General features: G+C 41.4%; 1 pseudogene; it reads left to right on the top strand.

Moving 5' to 3' along the window:
• Nucleotides 1–16,589: 16,589 nt before the first annotated feature.
• On the top strand, nucleotides 16,590–17,668 carry LOC129478471 (large ribosomal subunit protein eL36-like; annotated as a pseudogene).
• The last annotated feature ends 217 nt before the right edge of the window (nucleotides 17,669–17,885 follow it).

Genomic DNA, 17,885 nt, shown 5'->3' with positions numbered 1-17,885 from the left:
ACAGGACTCAAGTGAGCATTATAAGAGATTTTCTCATGCACATGAGTAATTGCCCCACTCATTAAAACGTTATAGATGAGCCTCACTTGGAAATCAGCGAAGTGTGAATTCCAGTGCAGGACCCAGAGAAGACTCAAAGGCACCCCAGGAAGTCCTAGCAGAGAGTTTCAAGGCAGCCCAGCAAACTTCTAGGGGGCAAACAATGGTCATAGTGAGATGACCCAAAGAAGACGAGGTATCACCCAATATGCACACCAGTATCACACATGCCCATGAATATAAATAATGGCCATATGTCTACAACAATGAGGGAAAATGCTTTTCCAATCTCACTTATAGTTCCACCACTTAGGACCCTTTCTTCTTGAACCAAAGTCAGTAACTGTTAAAAATAAAGAACCTATGGGATTGATAACACTATCAACTTAATCTCATCAAGGTGTGATTCATGTAGGATTTAATGGCATGACAAACAACCACGCTGATATCTTTAACCCACAAGCTTTGAGGTGCCATCTTTCAATCATAGTCATTCTTATGATATTTTGAGGCTGTTGAGTCACCTAAGAAAAACACAAATATGAATTTTAGGTCATAGAAGGTCTAGTCCAGTACCTCAGTTGATCACGTACAAGCTGACCCTGGAATTTGAAATAATCATATTTGGATTTTATCTCCACATATCCAGAAGACACTGTGACTTGGCTGATAATAGTAACATTCACTAACATAAGGCATTCAGGAGAAAGAGTAGCACGGACAGAGGGAAACAAAAATGATGAATTTTATATTAGACCTGATGGGCTGGAAAAACCTATGAGACATTTCCAAGCAGGGGGTATTCTGTAGGCAATTTACTACCAAGATTTCAAAGAACAGAAACAAAAAGAACATGCTCAACAATTGGAGAAGATATTTACTTTGCTTTCATATGTGAAATGTGGTACTTTATTTTTCCTTCCTTATTGTTATTAATGTCATTTGTCATCACATATAGTAAGTATACTTCTCTGTACTGCAGCACAAAGGTTTTTGAGTTGGGGCAAGTATTCTCCCTGGAAAAGTTATGGCATGTGACACATTCAGACTCACTTTTTCTTCAAAGGGCTGAGCAAGGGAAATGTTACAGGAAGAGGGCATGTCTCCATGGGATTTGATGGGAAGAAAGACATCCATCCCATCACCTTATATGAAAGACTGATGACCTTGACCTACTGTGATGACCCATCTGAATGTATGCCGAGTACACATGACAATGATAATCCTTAAAATATAACAGGATCTCCCACAAGTGACACAAAACTTCCAGATCATGGCTGGTTCTTCTATTTTGTTTTCTATAATGTTTATTTTCTCTGATCATAAAGTAACATTGTCCATTATAGTACAAATGGAAAATACAAAAAAAAAAAGAAGAAAACAAAAATTATCTTCAACTGTATCAGAGGTAACCAACTTTAATAAGTGTCTATTTTATCACTGTTTCAACCCATTATAAATTAATGTATTTGGGGGTACTTGACACCACTGTGTACCTGCCATTTTATCCTTTTTTCTCCTTAGCATTATATATTGAACATTATCCCACGACATTAAATATTCTAATAACATAATTTTATATTGGCTGAGTATTCCATAATTTAACCAATTCTGCATCCATGGACATTTGATTTGTCTCTAGTATTGTTTTTTTTTTAGTATAAGTAACAAAACAAAAAATTCCTCCTACTTAAATCCGGGTGCGCCCTTGAATTGGTCAGACCTAGACAGGATGGTATACACAAAAGGGGTTTCGTGAAGAGTATTTACTAAGGAACTGGGGGGGGTTAAAGGAAACCAACAAGGATGGCGATATAAAAAACAGGTGGAGCCCAAAACAGTGAGGAAGCCACTCCTAGCCAGGCCAGAAGGGGAAAGGCAGAGGGTGAAGCTACAGGAAGTCAAGTTGGTGAGGGCGGTAGCAAAAGGAGGGAGTCGCCTGACAGGCCATGTGTCCATCGGCGAGGAAGGCAGCCACTCGCAAGCCATGGCCCGGCAGGGAGCGAGCCAGAAGAAAGAAAATACCCTACCCCGTTTTGCCACTGCTCTCTGACTGCCACGGCTTCTCATCAGTTGAACCCGACCAGCAGACAGAGAGCACAGAGGCTGGATGGATGTGTCCATTGAGTTCAGCCTTTCAAGTACAAAGCAGGGAAGACTGGAGATTCAGATGGAGAATATCCAGCTCAACACCTTTGCTCGTCCCCTTTCTAAGTTAGAGACATAAAGACTGTGAAGATTTAGAACGCATACTGTGTAGCCAATATCGCTGAAGTTTCACTGTCTGAGTTCCAGATGGGTGCAAAGCAGCCCAGCTTGCCTAAGTCTGTTTGTGCCAAATTCAGAACTGGGTCATCCCCTCCTCCAAGCCTTATTCTGCCGCAGCCACTGAGGAGGCTTCTACTACTTGGTCCCTGAGCCAGTGCCGACCTGGGCAGCCAGACTATTGGCATACTCACAAAGTTCTGGAATTAGGCTTGCTGCCTAGGCCAATTATACAATGGATCTACAAGGCGATCCCTATCACAATCATTACACAATTATTCAACCTATATGACTGAGCTTCTTCCCTGGTTCCCAGTTTTTGGTCTTTATTCATTGTTATAGAGAGGAGCCCTGCTCTGAACACCAGCTAGTGGTGTGAGGCCTTGACATCCTGCCTAATCTGGACCAGCATCATCTTCCCAGAGGCTGGTCCCTGCTTCCTTCCCAAACACTTAGCCAGAGACCTGCCCTAAAGCCAACAGACCACCTGTAACTATAGCTGTGCTCATTCCTGAGTAGAACCACTACTTGCTAAAAATACTTGCTATCTCTTGCTAAATAGACTTAGCAAAAATAAAATTAGATTCCATTAAATTTAAATTTTAAAAATGGTTGCTGTCATGTTCTGCCAGCAGGTGGAATACCCTGGGCTGCCAAGTCTGGCCCAGATGGAAGCAAGTCTAAAACATTTTTAAGGCACTGTGTTTTGGGTCAGCCCTACAGTCTAGTTATGATTCTAACCATAACACAGCCTGAATTTTCTCTCCACTGAGTTTCCATTATGGCTTGTAGTCGATTGTGCAATAACTGGTTAAGCCCTAAGCTTTACTAACTGTGAGAAAAGGCAATAAAATTCCAGGTAGGTTGGCTGCTGCCTTTTGGTAATGACATCACCTTTTTCCTATGGTCTCTGACCCTTAGGTCCAACAGTGGGTTTTGATGTTCTGCTTAGGACCAGGCAAACAATTTGGAAAATTATCTTCTCTAATGTAGAGAAATATTTCATTTTTCTTGTCTGATCTATAGAAATGAACTCTTTTGTTGCATCCTTGGCCATGAAATATGCCTCCTGTATTATTATGGGAAGTTCGTCTTGTTGGGGTCTCTAGCCCGAGTGCCTTTGAAGTCAGCAAAATCAGAAGTTAATTCCAAGCAGGTCCTCTAGGTCCTTTGCATGCTTTGGTGCTTTATAAATTGTATTAAAGGTTAATTTGAGCTCTTGCAGTCCAAGAGACATTGTTCTGTGTGCCTCTATTTCTTTGTCTCTTTATTTCCAACAGTACAAGCTTGAGTCCTGTCTTTGTTTTGTCAGGTGGGTCCCATTAAAATCATGTATTAAACTTTGCCTCTTTTGAAGTCCCAGATCTCATCCATCTGTTCTGTTTTTTTAATGACTTTATTTAGAATTTTTTTCGAAGTTAATGGAAATGTTTGAGGAATGGAGAGTCTGGTTAATTGATCTTTCAGTTAACTGAGGGTTACTGCTAACCAATATTTTCAGATTTTTGCATTTCATCTTATTTCAAATGGCCCTTCAATTTGTTTCAGCTGCTCATCTCCCAGTCTGCAGATTTTCACCTTTCTTAAATCTTATTTTTAATCCCTTATCCTGCTCCTACACTTGGGACTGGATGCCCAGAAAGTAGGCTCCAGGTGGACTGATTGAGGAAGGTAAGCTATACCAGAAATGCAGAGGAGGAAAAACCCCAGAGAGAATATATATGCCCAAATTCATAAAGTGAACCTGATCATCATGGGCCATATATAAGCATCAAATCTAAACATATAAGAGTAGGATCATTTGTTCAAAAATAGCAAGAGTTTAAGGCTAAAGAACACTGGATCACAGAGAAAGTAGGCTGGAAATGAGCAAAGAAGATTCCAGAATATCACTCACAACAATGATGGGTGTTTGGCCATCCTTAGCAGATGTTTCTCAAAACTTTTGTGTCAAAAATAAATAAATAAATAAAACAAAACAAAACTTCACACTCTTTCTGGATGTACTGAGGAATATTCCTTTTCTCACAAATTTTAAGCACTACATTTTACCATGGAATATACCTTATTCTTTTTTTTTTTTTTGAGACGGAGTCTTTCTCTGTCCCCCAGGCTGGAGTGCACTGGTGCGATCTCGGCTCACTGCAAGCTCCACCTCCCGGGTTCACACCATTATCCTGCCTCAGCCTCCCGAGTAGCTGGGATTACAGGTGCCCGCCACCACACCCGGCTAATTTTTTGTATTTTTAGTAGAGACGGGGTTTCACCGTGTTAGCCAGGATGGTCTCGATCTCCTGACCTCGTGATCCGCCCGCCTCAGCCTCCCAAAGTGCTGGGATTACAGGCTTGAGCCACTGCGCCCAGCCTACTTTATTCTTTAAAACAAAAAAGTCAATGTCATCATTTCCGTTTAAATATAAATGTTAAACTATCCATAAAAGAAGCATCTCCAGTTTGTGTGTCACATGCATGTATTTATGCAACTGAAGGCAACTTAGGGCCTAGATCCTTTGTTTTTTCTTATTTTCTTAAGTAATCTCATTATTTAGTCTTCAAGTCTTATATATTAAACAAAATGATGGCTACTAACAAGATGGTTTGCCCTTTGGCTTGAACATCACATTTCATTGACCAGGATGAAGATGACAGGACACAAAGTTCCCACACAGGTGAGGCAGGTGAAGTAGAACTAGTTTCAACAATGCTGCATCCAGGAATTGGGTGGAAAGTGCCATTATGCCCAATTCAATAAAATAATTTACCTAACACAATGAGACCTCTAGATGATACTAAACATGAACAAAAGTATATCCTACCCTAGATTTGGGGTGACATAATACAAAAATAACAATCCCAAGATCATATTGTCTAGCAGATGCTTAAAATATGATGGAAGAAATGCCAAGGTATGGTACAAATGGGGGAATTCATATTTAGTTCCAACGCCAGAAAGAGTAATTTCCAACCAAAGACATTTTAAGACTCCATGGGATCATAACACCGAGATAATCCAGCCACCGAAGAAAAAAATAATTGACAGCAAGAAGACACAAGCAAACATCATGAGGACATGCAAGGCTAACAAGATAAAATGATTAAGAAACCAAATGACCCAGACCAAAATAGGTGAAGCAAACCAACTTGGGACATATAGGAGAAAAACCCAGATGAAACCAGAGTGATCTTCTAAGGAACTTCAAAGCAGAACTAAATGCATGTTGGAACCTCTGGGTTCTTTGAAATATATTGGTTGTACTGTGTATTTAGGAATTGTCCTTATATTGAGATAAGGGTTATCATCAACAAATCTTTTAGTCATCTTCACAAAGCACCCCTCTGAATATCACTATATATAGATACTTGAATGGACACAGATACTTGAATCTAGTTATGATCATCAAGATTCTGCTGCTCAGAAAACAAAACTACCTAAGGAACACTCATTGAACATTGTATTAACAAGATGCTTCTTTACATATTAGCCTAATAGATTCTGTTTCAAGAGAGAAAATCAAATGGGAATAAACATCCTATCTTTCAGATGCTATGAGCAGTTTGAAGACCACATTCTCTCTTCTGTTCTTCCTAGATTCCTGGGAAATACAAGCAGGTGATCTTGATCTTAGCAAAGTAGTTGTAACCTGTGTGTACTTGACCACAAACATGCACACAAGTGTGGTCACATCTCTATGCTCCCCACTGACTGCTTGAGCTCCATGTGCACTGTCCAGTACTAGTCCCAGCACCCAAACACCACAGAGACCCCAGCCACCACATCTCCTTTTTAACCCAGAGATCAGCCCCAAGGGATTGGGAAATCTTTTCATTGAGACACTCAAAAACAGGATCAGATTATATCTCCTTTTGTAGACACCTTTGTGAGAAAGGCTACTTCTGAACAATATTTTCCTAGTAATTGTAACATCAACTCTTCAAGAGCAACTACTTGCAATGACTTGGTAGAGAAAAAAATACAAACCTAATCTCCTGAAAAACCTACTCTACAAACAATTATGATTATGTCACTCAGCTCAATAATCTTCAATGTCACCATATTGTCTACAGAATATGGTTCAAGATCTTCAGCTTAGCCACAAATCTTTTTATAGCCCTAGTTTATGTTTCCAGTGATAAAGTCTGCCACTTTAGTCATGAGAAATCACCAATTCAGTCATGCCAAACTTCTCACAGATCCTCAGAAAAGAAGAAGCTTTTATGTTTTTCTACTTTGTGTTCCTTCTTAATAAAATGCTCCACCACCATCATTGCCATCTCCTGCCTCTTTTCTGCCTGACAAGTATCTACTCATCCTTTCAGGCTGAGCTAAACATTAGCTCAGGAAGCCTTTCCTAATCACTGGAGGCAGGGCCAGTGGCTACAGGACATCCAACTGTTATACACCTTGGCACTGGATTTGCTCCACTTGTTGTAAGCACCACAAAGTTTTTAGTATTGTGTAACAAGACCTTAACAGAGTATCTGATACACTGACTATGTTATATTAGTATCTGGAGAAGTGGAAAGATTCTAAAAATCATAACATAAAAAAAGAAGTGAAGGAAGTAGGCTTGAAGAAGACTCAAGGAAGATAGAGTAGCTCTTAATCATACTAACAATAACCTTAGCTAATTACTATTTGGGTGTCTGGTATGTGTTAGGCGTGGTGCTAGCTACTTTAAAACATCATCATTTAATTCCTCATGAGACCCCTGTGAAAGAGATGTTTATCATCTTCATCCCCATCTCAGAGAAGTAAAGGAAACTACCCAAGATCACAAAGCTTATCAGTGGCAAGGCCAGTGTTCAATGCCAGTCTTCCTGCTTTGAAAGTCTAGTTCCTTCACACTGTAGCATCCTAAACCACAGAAAAAAAGCAGCCTTAGCATCACTGGCCTCAGCCTGCTTGTCCTGCCTTGTAATTAGCCAGCTCTGTGATCCTAGGCTAGTCATTGCCCTCTTCATCTGCATCTCTTGACCTTTCCTTTCTTAAAATCCTCTCAGCCTATATCCCACCCATCACAAGTGTTACTTCTTCTTCCTCCTGTGTATGTTTCAAATTCGACCATTCTTCCCATTTCTATCATCAAAACCCTACCAAGCCACCTTCATCTCTCACTTAAACTTGTGCAGTTAATTCCTAACTCACCCCTGGTATCCTCATACCCACTCTAACTGGCCTCCCACCCAAGATTTGCACTACAGCGAGACTGAAATTTTAAAACACAAGCTTATCATTGCTTCCTATTTATTCTCAAGATAAAGACCGAATCCTTAAGACAGCACACAAGGCCTTTGCCCCACTCCAGTTTCATTCTACTTCTCTCCTCACGGTTCCCTGATCTTCAGGCTTTCAGTTTCCAAATTCCCTCTCTCCTTGTACCCTCTGCACGTGTTCATCAGCCTGAAAGGCTCTTGCCTTCTACTGTGGTTTGGTTGTTTGTCCCCTCCAAATCTCATGTTGATCCCCAATGTTGGGGGTGTGGCATAATGGGAGGTGTTTGGGTCACAGGGCCAGATCTCATAAATAATGTTCTCCCTGTGGATGGGGCAGGGTGGTGAATGAGTTATCACTATAATAGTCCCCAGGAGAACTGGTTGTTAAAAGGAGTGTGGCATCTCCCCCATCTCTCTCGCTTTCTCTCTCTCCATGTGATCTCTACAGACACCAGCTCCCCTTTGCCTTCCACCATGAGGGGAAGCAGCCTGAGGCCCTCATCAGATGCCTAGTTCTGACCCTTCCACCAGCAGAACCATGAGCTAAATAAACCACCTTTCTTTATAAATTACCCAGCCTCAGGTATTCCTTTATAACAATACTAAATGGACTAAGACAACTCCCTTTGTCAACTCTTCAGCAATTCTTTATCCTTTCAGCCATCTCAGGCATGGCTTCCTTGAGGACACCTTCCCTAAGCCCCAGATCAGATAGGCTCCATTAGACATACTCATCGTTCCAGTCTTGTTTTTCACCATAGCACTTATCAGTGTGTTGATAATGACATACTTCTGTGATTAGTTAATCAGTATCTGTCTGACTTCCTCCCAGGCTATAACCTCCAGGACAGCAGAGTCCACGTCCACATGTATCCCTCTTTGTCCCCAGCACATGATATGGGGCTTGGCAAAGAGTAAATGTGTAATAAACATTTGTTAAATGAATGTTGGAAGACTACACATCCATTTCTTTATCTGAACAATGAGGGGACTTGACCATGTGATCGGTGAGTTTCCTCTAGCCTTTAGCCTTAACAGCCATCTCCTTAAGACACTAAATCACATTTCCGGTTATCCCAGAAGACCTAGCCAGACCAATAAGCAGATAAACTGTAGTTTAGGAGAAGGCAGTGCTTTCTAAAAAGAGAAGCAGCCTTGCAATGGAAGCAGTCTCTCTAGAGGGTAAAAGAACTGATCAAGCAACAGTGACTCAATCCTCTGCCAGGGGTACTATAATAATTCCCTCATCAGGTGAATGAGAATAAATGATCTCAACACCCCTCCCAACTTTTAAAGTCTGTGATTCTGTACCTGTGTAAAATAATGAAATCCAACTATAAATTCCAACCAGGTCATTAAATACTAAGACAATTTGTGCTAAAATGCATAAAATGCATGTATACTGAGATTTTAATCCTAAAAGACATTGACACAGTACATTTAATATATATTGAGCTACCTTGGGCACTTAGTAAAAATACAGATTCCTAGGCTCCAGATCTGGTAATTCTGATCAGTAATTCTGGTTACTTTTAACAAGAGATTTTAGGTGATTCCAATGAATTTAGAAAACTTTATTATTATTATTATTATTATTATATTATTATTATGATTTTGAGATGGAGTCTTGCTCTGTCCCCCAGGCTGGAGGGCAGTGGCACGATCTCGGCTCACTGCAACCTCCGCCTCCTGAGTTCAAGCGATTCTCCTGCCTCAGCCTTCCCAGTAGCTGGGACTACAGGCATGCACTACCACGCCCCGGCTAGTTTTTTGTATTTCTAGTAGAGACGGGGTTTCACCATGTTAGCCCGGATGGTCTCGATTTCCTGACCTCGTGATCTGCCCACCTCAGCCTCCCAAAGGGCTGGGATTACAGGCGTGAGCCACCACGCCTGGCCAGAAAACTCTTGCATGAAGCAAAGAGCCCTGGACTTGGAGTTAGAAGACCTGAGTTCCAACTGGAGTCAATGACCAAGTCACCACATGATGCTGACAAGTTATGTGACTTTTCTAAGCCTCATAACTCTGGCATTATCTCAGAAAAGAGAAACATTACTTTTAAATGGCCTGATGTATGGTTACATGGAAGCTGATGCTTAATGGTTGCATATGCTGCATTGATCCTAACCTCACTACCTCTGCAAAGGATTCTAAAGCTCTTGTCTCAAAAGCTTACAATTAATCTATTTAATGTTTGGCCTCCTTCAGGGAATGGAGGCATATTTCGCTTCCCTCAAAAATGATGAGAATTTTGGCAAAGATAAACTCAGCCACCTCAGTGACCAACTGTCAAAACAAGGTTTTGGGATTTCAAAAGCTTCTCCGCACAAATGAGCCTTTTAGAACAGTTGTGGGATTATGAATGACATCCATCTAAGGTAAAAACCTGCCCCGATTTTCCCCTCCTTTCACTCTTATTTTGTTCAAGAGTCTATCACTTTTGGAAAATGCATTTAAGAAGCATTATTAAAGTAGGAATGCAACACAAATCTACCCAAATCATTATTTTCTGCTTCCATCCTGGAAATTTATACATGCGATATATTTTGGGGTGTTGGAAGGAAATTGGAAGTTAACATTTTTCTTGAAAAGCTTGGACACTAGGAATGCAAACCCACAGTCTGGCCTAGTGTTCATTCATTCTCTAGAGCTTTCACTAACCTCCAGACACTTTGCTAGTTCTGTAGACAGAGAAGTAAATTCAACATGGTCCTTGCCTCCAAGAGGTTTATACTCTAGCATGGCTTCATTCACTGGAACTCTGTGGAATAACAGAAATATCTTGTGTCTGTCTTTTCCAACATGATAGCCACCAGCCGTGGCTGGCTATTGAACATTGGGAATGTGGCTGAGAAATTGAATATTTAATGTTAGTTAATATTTATTTATTTATTTATTTTATTATTATATATTTTTTAGATGCAGTTCCGCTCTTATTACCCAGGCTGGAGTGCAGTGGTGCGATCTTGGCTCGCTACAACCTCCGCCTCCTGGATTCAAGCAGTTCTCCTGCCTCAGCCTCCCGAGTAGCTGGGATTACAGGCATACACCACCACACCTGGCTAATTTTATATTTTTAGTAGAGACGGGGTTTCTCCATGTTGGTCAACCTTGTCTCAAACGCCCAACTTCAGGTGATCTGCCCGCCTCAGCCTCCCAAATTGTTGGGATTACAGGCATGAGCCACCAACAGCTACATATGGCTGATGGCTACCATGCAGCACAGCTCTCCAATAAAAGGAAGAAGGAAAAGGAGGAGGAGGGGAAGGAAATGGAGAAGGAGGAAAGGAGGAGAAGAAGGAGGAGATGAGAAGGAAAGAGGATGGGGGAGGAAAAGAAGAGGAGGAGGAGAAAGAGAAACAGAAAGAGGAAAGAGAGAAAGAAGAAGAAGAGAAAGAATAGAGTATTGTGAGTATGATTCTAAGTTCATACACAATGAACCATCAATTATCAGTCGTGTGATTACTAACTTTTCATTGAAATGTTTGAGGGGCAGGGTGAAGGTGTTTAGAAAAGAAACTTCAGAGTGAAGATTTCATTTGAAGGGTGAGAGGAGCTCACCAGTTGAAGAACAGGGAGGAGATTTTTGGGGAGGAGCCACAAGCTGTACAACCCCACAGCACCTGAAAAGTACACAGTGGTTATTTAGCCTGGTGGTTTGGCTTGATTGAAGCACCAGATGCTTGGGGAGGAGAAAGGCTTAATAAAGGAACAGGAGTGAGACTGGGGCCAAATCATAAAGGGCCCAATGTATAGCTCTGAGGGATTTGGACTTTTGTCCACAGGCAAAACATTTCTCTTGGGTACATTCTAAGGGTTTTAAGTGGTGGTTGATATGCCTGTCGCTTGTTTGTTTTCCCAGGGATGGGAACTAGAGCTGGTGTTTCCACTGTCTTAAACTAACTTCCTGCTTCAGCTCCATGCATGTATTGCTCATTGCAAAACATTCCCGGTTTCTATTTTCACATAGCCTCAGAAAACATTATATCAAAGTTAAGTTTAATTCAGTTGAAGTCTCCCTTTACTCAGTCCAAACAGCTACTTCAACCCAGTCATCCAGGTTAGGAGTGAACCTTATTTTTCTGGTAGACACTATCACGTTTGCAGACCTGCCAGGAGATACCAAAAAGGCTCCATCTGCTCAGAAATAAAGTACTGTTCCAGATCTTTGTGTAGAACTGAAGGAAATTTCTACATGGTTCAGTCAAAAACTGCACTACTCTGGAATGACCTGGGAAAATGATGGAGAAGAACAGTCAATGTTCTGTGATGCACGGAAGTGCTGCTGTATCTTGGAAAGCACTTGATAATCACTGTTAAAGTCCCTTCCTTGTGGGCCAGCACTGTCACAATGACCACAAAAATCACCCTTCATTGAGCATCTGTTCTATGCCAAGACAGTGTGCTTAGCACGTTGCCTGTGCTATCCCATTTCATCCTTGCAACACTCTGTAAAGCAGGTATTTTATCCCTAGTTCACATGTAGATAAAGTGAGCTCTGAGATGCTGTATAGCATATGTTGCTTCCCAGAGTCAACAGCTAGTAACTGACAGTACCAAGCTCAAACCTAGAGGAAGCCACTTGAGAGTTACGCTACTGAGAGAGCACTGCCAAGGGACACTGGTGCAGCAATCAAGTCAGAAGGCCTTCCCACTTCCTCTGTCCCTGCCTGATGATGCCAACAAATCCCATGACACTTCAGTCTCTGTTATTTCACCTATAACATGGAGGTAGTTAGACCTTCACTACAATCTCTGAAATGTACAGGAAAAGCTTTGAAATTTTACCTTAAGCAGGAGCTCATTCAATTATCAAATGAACATGTCTTGAGCACCTACAATTTTATAGATCCATCAGCTAGGAGCTAAGGATATAAAAGAAATCTTAAGATCTCAAGAAACGTGCCATTTAGCAATTAAAAGTCAAAATGTTTACAACATGCCTCTCACCCAGACAGAAACAATTTTCATTCACAAGGAATTCTATAAGGGGGAGAGGGAGTAACTCATCTGGGTTTCCCACCCCAGGATTAGGATCTTCAGGGTTTTAAGCAGAGGAGCATATCAAGTACAAAAACCTGTCTTCAGAACTCTCCACTTAACTTAAGTTAACCACACTCTTCAACTTCTGTAAAACATATGGACAGACACCCAAAGCAAACAGAAGGAGCAGCCAGCAGAACCACCAGCAGCTAGCAGCCAGTCTGTTACCGGCTTATGAGAGTCATCTGGAATGGTATCCAAATATGTTCATGCGCATTGTACTTAGTCTACAATGACATGATTTAAATATTATGGAATCCAGTGAAATATGAACGCAGTAAGAGTTGCTTCTACAAAATTAATTTGAATACTTAGAAAAAACTCAGTAAGGATGAATCACTATTGTAGATGCTTTGGAAATAGGTACTAGATGACTGTATATAATTGGGGAAAAAAATATGAAAGTCTACTAAGATACTGTGCCCAAGTTTCTTCATAGATGTTTTGAAGTTCTTATTCCACTTTAAAGAAAGCAGAACTTGGAACTGTAGATTGCACATCATGGCTGCGGTTTATGAAAGAAGAATGACTACAGTCAGTGAATCATACCCAAAGAAAAGCTTTGGCCTAACATCAAAAGATTGGCAAAGTCATAGATATGTATGTGCTCTACATTAAGATAAATGTTGATAGTATGTGTGTATCACTTTTTCCCCACTTTAACCAACTTTTCAACAATCCAGCCAACTACTGGTCCCAATCTGACCTGGTAAGAGAGCTTCCTTCCACTGCATTATAAGAGCAGAGTTATTCTGTATTTTTTTACATTATAATTTTAGGGAGATGGTAAGATACTTGTTGAGCACGCCCAAGCCCATGCTCTGGAATGAGCTACATTTGGTTACTCTGTCTATGATGGGACAAGCCAAGCACTCCCACTAAGGGAGCCTTCACCCAGACTGGCTGCAGGGACAGTCTCTATGCACAGCAGGTCCAGATGCTCTTTGGTGTGTTTTAATGTGACTGTGCCTCTCACATGATTTGACCTGAGTTGGGATGTGTGCCTTTTATTGTTATGACTTTCATTTCTAGGTCTTCTCTTGGCTTATACTTTTGAGCAAATGATTGACTCTTTATCAATTGATTTCTATGGAGATGTCATTTCCCTCCAACTTGCTGTGAAGAATCCTGGCAGCAAGTTTTGCTCTAGTGACTCCTAATGAGCAATGCCCTGTTTCTAACTGGCAAATATTAAACTATTCCATACCTTTTCAGGTCCATGTACAATGAAAGACTAGTTACTGGTTACCTACTGAGCAATGAAAGATTGCTAAATTTGGGTATTAATATTTTTTAAAATAGCACATTGTTAAAATGTACTGAATTCATCAATTCAGTGGTTACCCAAAAAATCTGGCTATTTCTACAAGACACAAAGCTCTTACTGTGTGTATATAATCGCAAATGATTGGAATTCTTGCAAATTTTAGGGAAAAAAAAAAGCATTGCTCCCAGAGCTTCATCATTGGGATCTGAGGTTGACTATGGTCTTAGTTGCCTATGCTCTTGTTTTAATTAACAGACCCATAGAATTACTGTTAGGCTCTATTTCTGCTGATTGATTCTTGAGAAACCAACTACATTGTTACCATTAGGACTATTATCAAAAGGTTTTCACTGTTGGTATGCAACACTTTTGAGAACCAATGCTCTCCTTGTTAATCAGAATGGTTGGGTGAAGCAACAGCTCTGTCTTACTGTCCTGAGAATTTTACATTATTCACAAACCCTTTATCAGCTGACATCTCTCTGCCCTGATCAGTGTTCTCTCTGCTTCAGATGGCATGTGGGAGCTAAATCCCCTTTGGGCTGAAATAGTCACTTCCTACTCAGAATCTACATTGAAACAAATTCCCATTTACAGCTCTGTGATATTTCCTGGGTCTCACCACTAAACATCTTCCCAGGGGCTATTGCACTTAATCACATCATGCCCAATATGGCATGATCCGTGCATGCATCAACAAAAACTACACTGCCTTGCAAAATATTCCAATTAGGATTAATTTTTCCTTTCTCTTTCTGGAGACAGATATTCTTATTTAGACAACAAACTCAAAAACACTCTCCATGCCTCAGGGCTCCCTCCATCCAGTCCATGTCCACTCAACTACCAGATGTGATCATTTCACATTACTACTACGAATTAAAAAGTAGAAAAGGAGATAACTAAACTAATGAACTGAGTAACCGAAATTTCTTATATGTCTACCCATTGCAAATGGATTAAAATTTAAACTTCTTTAGTCCAGTATGCATGCCCTCCATAGTGGTAAACCGAACCAAGTTTTCTATTTTCTCTCCACCCTCTTTCTTATAACCTTCATCTCAATAAAGTTGCGCTGTTCCTGGCACCTGATTCTAAGATGTCTTGCCTCACTTGTGGGGATCTACCTGCCTGACAGCCTTTTCCCAGACTCTGTGTGAGTTCACATCCTACCAAATCTTCAAAGCGCAAAAGCTACTTTCTATTAAAAAAAAAAAAAAAAAAAAGAACTTTCCCAACTTACCCTAAGGAGAAAGTGGTCTCCCCCTCCCGGAATCCCAGTTAGGCATTCCCTGACTACTCCCTTAAACTCTGCACTTTCAACCTTGCATCTTGTTCATTGCATTTGTCTTCTGGACTGTAAGCTTCTTGATGGCTGGTTTGTGTGGTTTTCATCTTCCTATTTTCCTGCTCTCCTACCCTTCACTGGGCCTTGCAAGAAGTAGTTAATAAATGAAAAAATGAATGTATATGTGAATGAATAAATGAATGGATCTAACATACACATAACCACATGGTTCTCTCCTCCTATAACTTCATTTCTGGACCTTTTTCCTAGATGAACTGGCCTTGCTAAGAGTACCCCAGGCAGGGTTTAGCAGGTTAGCAGGGAGTCTTTTGCTTGCTTTTGAGGCAGAAAAGTGCAGCCTTGTTGCAGGGCAGAAATATAACATCACAAAAAAAAGCACCAAGGAAATTCCTTCCACTTCCACCTGCGGATTAAGAAAGACTTAGAATTCGATCTGGTGAAGAAGAAAAGATGTAGGATTTTAAGTTGGCCTCAGGCTCTCACACTTACAGAAAGTGAGCATATAATTTGTATTCCAAACTTTTGAGAGTGAAAAGAGAGTTTATTAATGATTAATCTGGGACAATAGGTGTGACCTAGGACTGTCATGGGCTAAAAGGATGATATATGATCTGAAATGAGCTACACTTGGTTACTCTATGATAGGACAAGCCCAGCCCATGGATATGTTTTATCATCTGTAACATGGGGATAATAATAACTAACCCCAGAGATTTTCCATAGGATGAAATATGACCAGGAAAGTGAAGCATCCAGTGCTTGCAAACAAATAGTATTTAATAACTGATCGCTCCCTCCCTTTACTAAGATAAGGTTCTTAGTAAAGCACCTTATCTTACATACCACTTCTTATATTCATTGGCCTAGGTAATCCTTTCAATGAATCTTCAAAGTAACCAAAGTAACCTGGGGCTGGGGCTGGGGCTGGGCACGGTGGTTCACACCTGCAATTCCAGCACCTTGGGAGGCCGAAGCGGGTGATCACTTGAGGCCAGGAGTTCGAGACCAGCCTGGCCAACATGGTAAAATCCTGTCTCTACTAAAAAAATAGAAAAAATAGCCAGATGTGGTGGTGCACCACTGGAATCCCAGCTACTCAGGAGGCTGAGGCACAAGAATCACTTGAACCTGGGAGGCAGAGGTTGCAGCGAGCCAAGATCGTACCACTGCACTCCAGCCTGGGTGACAGAGTGAGACTCCAGCTAAAAAAAAAAAAAAAAAAAAAAGGTAACCAACGGGGAAATTATCATCTCCTTTTACTAAGAAGCACACTAACACCACCTACAAAGGTTCAATAAGGCTCCGTAGATAAAATCTGATGGAGCCAGGACTTAAACCCAGGCACATCTGTCTCCAAACTGAAGCACTTTCTAATGCAACACCCAGGCTTTATGAGCTTCTATAGAAGGGACTTTAAGCCTGGCTGGACATCTTAAATCATGTGCTTAAATCATGGCACCGGCAGAGCAGAGAGCTCAGATAAGGGAAAGTGGGAGTACACATGGCAGTACGCACTTCTCAGTACCAGAGAAGGCAAAGATTCTAGCCTGGGCACGCCAGCTCCATCAGCCTCATTTGTTCCAGGAGGAGAGTTTCTTGGCCCTATCATAGTCTCACACTCCACCTCAGAGTGGTGGGTACGTTTCAGCAGAGGATGGGAAGACAAGCAGAATTCACCATAGTAATCTAAATTAACTAGGAGCCCAAGATCAACCAGGGAGGGGTAATGATCTGGTGGGGGGCAGTTTTCTGGTCGGTTTAACAAGCATGCACAAACACCGGTTATGTGTACACATCCATAAGCAGCCTGGCTGAAGGTCAACAGCCTGCTTCTGTTACCAAATGAGATAAAACAATTAGCAAAGCCAGGCACTACTCCTTCTGTTCATTCTTCAGTTCGAAGTATCAGCAGTCATTTGTCTAGTTCACACGTTAATCCTTTACCTTTGTTTTTATGTGAAAGTATTGGTTGATCTGGACTTCCCTATGAGCAATGCAAAGCTGATTAAAGTTCAAACCATGTTATCAATGAATACTTCCTACTTCACAGCGAATATGAAACACTTTGAACATTAGTGCCTCCTCTTCTGAACTTTAATGTAACAGCGGTAGATATCCCAGAGTTCCGCGTGGCGCCAGCCCTTCCGCCACGGCCGCCTCTGGAGAGCAGCAGCCACGGCTCTATGCTACCCTATGGCCATGGGTCTCGACAAGGGCCACGAGGTGATCAAGAACATGAGCAAGCCCAGGCACAGCCGCCGCCGCAGTTGTCTGACCAAACACACCAAGTTCGTGCGGGACGTGACTCGGGAGGTGTGTGGCTTTGCCCCGTAGGAGCGGCATGCCGTGGAGCTACTGAAGGTCTCCAAGGACAAACGGGCCCACCCTCAAGTTTATCAAGAAAAGGGTGGGGACGCACATCCGCAACAAGAGGAAGCGGGAGGAGCTGAGCAATGTACTGGCCGCCATGAGGAAAGCTGCTACCAAGAAATACTGAGCCCCTCCCCTGCCCTCTCCCTGAAATAAAGAACAGCTTGACAGAAAAAAAAAAAAAAAAAAAAAAAAAAAAATATATATATATATATATATATATATATATATATATATATATAAAACAGCACCCATTCCTTTTTGATCTCCTTCCCTCACACGTCCTTCCTCACTTCCAGAGCTAGCTTGTCACCCTATGGACCTGATCCTTTCCCATCTGTCTTTTTCCAGGACTGTGTTCCATCAGCCATGCCCTTT

This window comes from Symphalangus syndactylus, chromosome 3 (genome assembly GCF_028878055.3).
Source record: "Symphalangus syndactylus isolate Jambi chromosome 3, NHGRI_mSymSyn1-v2.1_pri, whole genome shotgun sequence".
In the NCBI taxonomy this organism is placed as follows: Eukaryota; Metazoa; Chordata; class Mammalia; order Primates; family Hylobatidae; genus Symphalangus; species Symphalangus syndactylus.
This window is presented reverse-complemented; position numbering and strand designations above follow the sequence as displayed.